This window comes from Bidens hawaiensis, unplaced genomic scaffold (assembly GCF_021521415.1).
Source record: "Bidens hawaiensis isolate Kalapana, Puna unplaced genomic scaffold, B.hawaiensis_p1.1 tig00012349_1, whole genome shotgun sequence".
NCBI classification, from domain to species: Eukaryota; Viridiplantae; Streptophyta; class Magnoliopsida; order Asterales; family Asteraceae; genus Bidens; species Bidens hawaiensis.
The window spans coordinates 67625-74619 of record NW_027492007.1 but is presented as its reverse complement, the minus strand read 5'-3'; the positions used below and the strand labels follow the sequence as shown (position 1 = coordinate 74619).

Genomic DNA, 6995 nt, shown 5'->3' with positions numbered 1-6995 from the left:
CCTTTTATCATCAAATACTAAATTAAAATCCAAAAAATATATAAATATTATAAACGTATAATATAAAACCATTACAAAGGTTGTTTTATAATTTTTTGTTTTTTATGTTTATATATTTGTTTGGATTTTAATTTTATTTGTAAGGGGGTTAATATTATACTTAAGGTTTGATGCTGAAAGATTTTCACAAATAAATGAGATGTTATAACCCGTTTAAAAGCTATCTAAATTTGGTGATACTCATGACCTGCTTATTTTGTTTTTACTTTAAAGTTGTTTCTTATTTATTAATAATATATATTTTTTTAAAGTCGGATATTAATTTTTAGTATGTCCCCATTTTATAAATTTTTCATATAAAATATATGGTGAGATTAAAATTTTCATTTAATGAGATGTTATAACTCGTTTAAGAGCTATCTGGGTTTGGTGAGACTCATACCCGTGAATTCAGGTCAAATACATGAGAAACCTCTATTTACAATAAAACAATTTGAAGGCTTGAAAGAATTTACGGAACAAATAGAGAGCGACACATAGGATTTTAGAGGTTTCATTTATATATATTATTATATAAATGAAACATTTAAAAGCTCTCCGGTTGCTTCCTACATTCTCTCAAGCTACCAGATTGCATAATTTTTAAATGCATGCTTCTCATTCATTTGTCCCGAATTCACGGGTATGGGTCTCACCAAACCCAAATATTCCTTACATGGGTTATAACATCTCATTAAATTAAAAATTACTCTCACCAAATATTTTATATGAAAATCCCTATAAAATAGGGATATACTAAAAATTAATATATGATTTCTTATATATATATATATATATATATATTATTTATGTTAAAAAAACAATTTTATAGTAAAAAAAATAAGCTGGTCATGAGTCTTACCAAACCCAAATATCTTTTAAATCGGGTTATAACGTCTCATTTATTTGTGAAACCCTTTCATTTTCAAATACTAAGTATATTATTAACTTATGGTACAATAAATAAAATTAAAATCTAAAAATATATAACTATTATAAACGAATAATGTAAAACAACCCCCGTAATACGGGGATAAAAACTAATACACACACACACATATGGTTTTACCCAAGGTTCGGAAAAAGAACTAGTTAGTATATCGGTTTTAATAAAATACCAATTTATTATTAATTTTATAATATTTATGATATTATTACAAGTATTAAGTTTTTAATTATATTTTCCAAAAAAATAAAATAAAAGCATAAGCGGGCTGGGGGGTGTTTGAACCCGCGCTCCCAGCTAAGCAAATCATAAACACATCCCCTAGCCACCTGGGCTAGGGCGTCACTTGGTTTAAACATCACAACAAAATATTATAACATGCAGACTAGCAACCCAGTTCCTACATTACCCTAGAATCATAAATCGCTAAATATGTTATGCGTTGGATCAGTTAACCTTAGGGTTAATGTAGTATGAAGGACGACGATCATAACTATATATTTGATTACCTAGAAAGATTGTGGATTGATGGCGTATTGCTGACCAAACCGTCAACACAAACAGATCGCGAACAGGCAATAAACGATGATTGTAAAGCAATTGGTCGGTCCAAGCCAGACCAAACCGGCCAAATCCAGGCCTAATCGGCCTTAATTCCGACCGGATCAGGGCACTTCTGGCGATTCAAGCCAATTTTTTACTTACCATAGTATTCTACTCGCTCTCACCCTAAAACTTTTTAATGATACTAAAAAACGGCCATGCGTGGAAAAGCTAGTTGGATCAAATGAAAGTCAATAAAACACCAAATAAATATTCGAGTCTTAACCTAAATAAATACACATCATTGTGTTGGGGTGGTTGGGTACTTTTTTATGTGGGGTTAGTACTAATGTTTTTCGAACATGTCACACATTTATGTATATACAATTCTGGGTGAAAGTTGCATCATACGTTATGCTGTGTTTTTGTAACCTCTTTCTCTGGCTTTCTATCAATTGTAATATTGGCGCACGTTCGATCCTTGTTGTCCGTCTGTTTGGTTTTTTCTGGTGTGGTCCACCAAATTTACACGCCCATTTGTGTTAACTTACTACTCATCACTGATTTACTATTACATCTACCCATCAGCCATAGACACCGTACTCCACCACCGCCTACGGTCTCTCTATCTACACCACGAAACACGGCATCAGAGGTGGCTAAAACATCGTCTTCATGGCCATCTCCGTTCAACTTATCTCTCTAGGGTTTAGGGCTCCGATAGCCGGTAGCAATGGTTCAAAGGCGGCTCGCGAGGTAGCAACGGTGAGGGTAGAGGTTGCATTTGAAATATTCTCAGTTGCTATTCAGTTTGTGTTTGGCTTATTTGGTTGAAATAATTAGTTTGACCTAATGTACAAGTTATTCAAATATCTCACTGGTTATCTTAAAGTTATTATTTGGGCTCACATTCAACTTTTTTGCTCACCATGCATGTGTGTTGTGTCCAGGTATATTTCAAAGTTGGTCCATTATAATAGGTTCTAATAAAAAGGAAATATTGTGTATATTGTTCATATTTGTTATGCAAAATGGCATGAAACTGTAGTAATGAAAGATAGTTTTTGGAAATCAAATGTTGTCCATTGATTTGGTGATAAATATTACATCTGCTTCGATTTTATTGTTCTAATTATTTGGTTTTGTCATCAGTCTTTGTAGGTGCCCGGCTTGCAGAATATATGTATTTTTCAGTTTCATATACAATGGTTGCAAAAGTGCGTAGTTCCTGCAAACTTTTAAAATGTTACAAGACACTGTGTTCTATGTTAGTCAAGCTTTTGTCTTCCATTTACTGATTTTTTTGTTAATTTTTGCAGAGTGCTCTTTGTGGGAAATTGACAGCCTTTACCTTTCCTAAACCCTTAGCCTTCTTTCATCCCAAAAATTCACATCCTCCTTGCTCAGCCTTTCTTCTCTGTCAAAGTATGTTTTGTTAGAGTTTACTTTGCATATGTATTTTCTTCCTTAAGGTTGAATTTTTGAACGACATTCGTAATCGGCTTTTGGCACATGGAGGGAGCAATGACGTTTTTTATCGTAGTAGGGCAGAGATTTCGGATTCTGATAGTCTGAATTGAAGGAGTAAATGACTGTTGCTTTAGGTATGCAGTTTTATATTGTTTTGTTCTATTTATTTGTTTGACTTTGTAAGTTATGTTAATCTATTTAGTTCAATTTAGGTAAAACTGTTTTGGAGCATCTAATTTGTGTTGTTATACATGAAAGTAGAGGGCACTTGCTCTACGCACCACAGCAGTGGCAAACTCTGCTATTCCAACTAAAACGCCAGCCTAGCCAATGACAACATAAAATGTCTACAGGTAGCTTCTAACCTACATAGTAAGCACCTAAAATAAAACTTAACACCAGGCAAATATTGGCTCCCAGATAATGAAGCAAAGGGACAAAAAGCAAAAGCATAGGGCAATCTATGGAAGTTTTTTAAGAAAAGGGGCATGGCCGCATAGTAGCAAGTGTAGCAAGTATTTTGTAATCAAACTTATGGTTGCATTGGGAAAATAAGGGAAGCAGAAGCTAACATGCAACCGCAACAAAGGAAGTGTTTTGTAATCATTAACATGCTTCTCTAATTATAAATATGCATAAAACACTATAGGCACACTTTTGTATTCAATAGCTATGATGAAAAAACATCACATGTAAATAGAACTATCATCACGGCAGCACAGATGATAGGGTTTGTGTTGATGAAGCATATTGGGTGGTTTCATTTTTGTATAAAAGTCTTAAATGTTAAATTAATGACCGGTTTTGTGTTGACGTGTGTGTGGGCGTTGTTAGATTTTTAATGGTTTTACGCCTAACTGGTTAGTTTTATTAACAAACGTCCCGCCGCAACACCAGCGGGTGTAAATACTAGTTGTGTTACATTTTGGCAACCTATTGGTATAGACCTTTACTTTTTTTTTAACTTGAAAACCAAAGTATAAACTACATGATCCATGCAATTAAAATTTTTTAAACTATATTAAACTGCCATGCCATTAATTGACTGTATATGTTCTTATACTGCAAAATAAATGAACAAATATACACAAACCAGAAAAAAATATACAATTTAAATCGTCATTATATTTAAATCTTTTAACTATTCCAGAATCATTAACTGTATACATGTAATGTATGTGAAATAAAAAATTAAAATGGAACCTCAACTCGCTTTTGCACACGAACAATCTCCCGGACTCATCAGCTCTCAGCTTCTTCTCGGCCTGAAATATTTCCCAAAGAAATTTATTAAAAAGAAAATAAAAACAATGCTGTTTAATACTTATTTCATAGGTTCGACTTTCACCTAATAATAATAATTACACAATCTTTAAAGGTTGGGGTTTATGAAAGTACTTCCGGTTCTTCTGTCGTGACCGCCAAAACCAAGCAAGCGCACCGAACAAACAGCTGGCCGCCGCAATTGCCACGGCGGCCCCCACAGGGACCACAAGTGCATTTGCTGATTGTAACGCTTGTACGGAAACTCCATTGTTTATGCTCTGAATCTGTTCTTTGTCTCCCAGCATGATTCCATAGTAACTGTTTAAGAACCTGAACACCTCATCCTTGTTCCAATCGATTGAACTGCTTTCTTCGTTTTGATTAAGGTTGTTGTAGCAAGCTGGACAAAGGTGTTTTGTGGGCCAGATTGTTTTTGGGAATTTGGGGTCACTGGTTTTAAGAGATTCTTCAGTTTCCTTTAGTCTCGTGTTGACTTCATTATGTGCGGTCCATAACCAGAGTGCATACTCACGTGTGCTGCGAAATGGTGTAGAAACCCTGTAATATTAAACAAAAAAATTGTAAACGAAAGGTTTAGAGTTTTTTTCTTTAAATGGATTTGGTTTTACCTTGAACACATATTGTAGAAATGTTTACTGCACTCGTTACATATGAAGAACTGGTGGATAAAATCGCACGTGGTTGTAAACGCCATTTGACTTTCTCCATCTTCCACTCTTACCGAGAGTGAATGCAACAGAACCCATAAACCGCAACTGTTAAATCACTAAGTTAGTTAATGTTCTTTTTCTTTATTCCTTATAAAATGTTAAGTGTACATAGAATAATATACCTGAAGCCTCGGGTATCATTCCTGCTGCCACGACAAAACATCTACATATAAAAGCACAAAAAAAATATCTAAGTATGAGAAAAGAAAGTACAAAAATACATTCAAGAATTAAAGAAAGGTGAAATATACCCAATTTCCCCGAGGGACTTCTTTTCCACAAATGTCAAATTTACCAAAAGACCTTGTCCCGTGCTATTTGCAGATTTATGTTTGTTTGCCGGACGCGTAGTTGAAGGGTATAAATCATCAAAATTGACTAGTATATCAGCAGTTTCTCTCCGGCACCTAAAATATCCAGACTTTAAATTAAATTAAGAAAATAGAAGAAATGATTATTTAAAAGTTTTTTCTTTTTTTAATGAACCTTTTGGAAGGATGATGAGACACCATTAGTTCCATGAACTTTATAAGTGTGCCTCTAGTATCTGTTTTAATCATCTGTCAACAGATATAAATATAATTAACAAGTCAATGCAGTCAAATACAATAATAATCATAAACAGTAGCAAACATGCATTCACCTTGTTATCTAGAATGATGTCAAAGGCAACATACGTAGCCTCTTCAACATCATATACAGCCTCTGCAATCTACCTCACAACAACAAAAAATACAAAAAAAAAAGTTAATAACTTCTACAAAATGTAACTTCAAAATGCAAATATTTCTTTAACAAACCTGTCCAGGGTCTGAGACGTTTGAATGAAGGTGACCATCTTCAAATTTCTTGTCATCAAGGTTATATGAGCTATATTATAAACAAAATACAAAATCAAGCAGATGTATCAATTAATAACCTTTGATTCCCATTTTAATATAATATACTTATCTCAAAACAATCTGATAAGATCCTAGATCTTGGTCAAAGATGCTATTAAAAAGGGGGAAAGTGAATAAAAGAGATGCTGAAGATTAGGGCCGGTTATTATTCTATTAGCTTAATTTTAGGGCCAGTTATTATTTTGTTGATGCTTATTCATATCTTTTGTTCTAGGTTTAGGGGGAGTCAATGTTTATGTTTATGAATTTACTTGGTTAAATCCTTGTAATGGAGATCTAATCCTTCTCGAATAGGATTAATTGGAGAATAGCCCATCTCGAATCGGGCCAACTATCCTTTAATTTCTTGTTTAAGTTTTGGGTTCTATCACAATCATACCTTCCTAATTGTTTATTAATCCATTTAAGCAAACGCTCAGCGGTTTTTCAGTTACTTTAGCCTTTCCCTTACTCAATATTCTCTGGATCTCTTCTTCAGCGGCTTCAGCATCATCTCTAAACAAGATATCTTTCTCTGGATAAGCCTTAACAGGCTCTTTTTCAGTTACTTTAGCCTTTCCCTTACTCAATATTCTCTGGATCTCTTCTTTAGTTTCAGGCTCAACTTCATCAATATCTCTATCCAGTCTTTCCATCTCTTCATCATGCTCTACAGTCTTGGAGGTTTCTGTTTGTTCAGTTTCTGGTTCAGTGAGTATCAACTCCTCAGTAGCAGCATCTTCTTCATTCATTACATCAGTTTGAATGTCAGTTTGATTATCAGTAGCCACATCAGTCAAGACATCAGTATCTTCATCATTTAATTTTTCAATTTCATTTCCAGTCTCTTCTTCATTTCTCATTTCTTCCTCCTCCTCACTCCATACCACATTCAGAACTTCATCGTTCACATCATAATTTTGTTCTCCAACATCTGATTTATCACCTTCATAATCAACATCCTCTAGTCTCCTTTCATTACTTTCCTCACCATCATCATATGCATTCATGATGCATGTCAAACCATTTACAGTCTCCACATCTGTATCCTTCTCAGTTTCAACATTTATCACAGAATTAGTTGGCTCATTCACATTCTCCCCCTGTTTTGGGGCAACT

At 34.1% G+C, this 6995-nt stretch overlaps 1 pseudogene across 1 annotated transcript; it reads right to left on the bottom strand.

The window, feature by feature from the left end:
- Nucleotides 1-4101: 4101 nt before the first annotated feature.
- LOC143540827 (sulfhydryl oxidase 1-like) lies at nt 4102-6213 on the bottom strand (annotated as a pseudogene). Its single transcript, XR_013136655.1, has 8 exons — nt 6149-6213; nt 5796-5865; nt 5639-5707; nt 5482-5555; nt 5247-5402; nt 5118-5158; nt 4894-5040; nt 4102-4822 (listed from the first exon to the last, which is right to left on the bottom strand). The product of XR_013136655.1 is annotated as a sulfhydryl oxidase 1-like (transcript).
- Nucleotides 6214-6995: the final 782 nt, after the last annotated feature.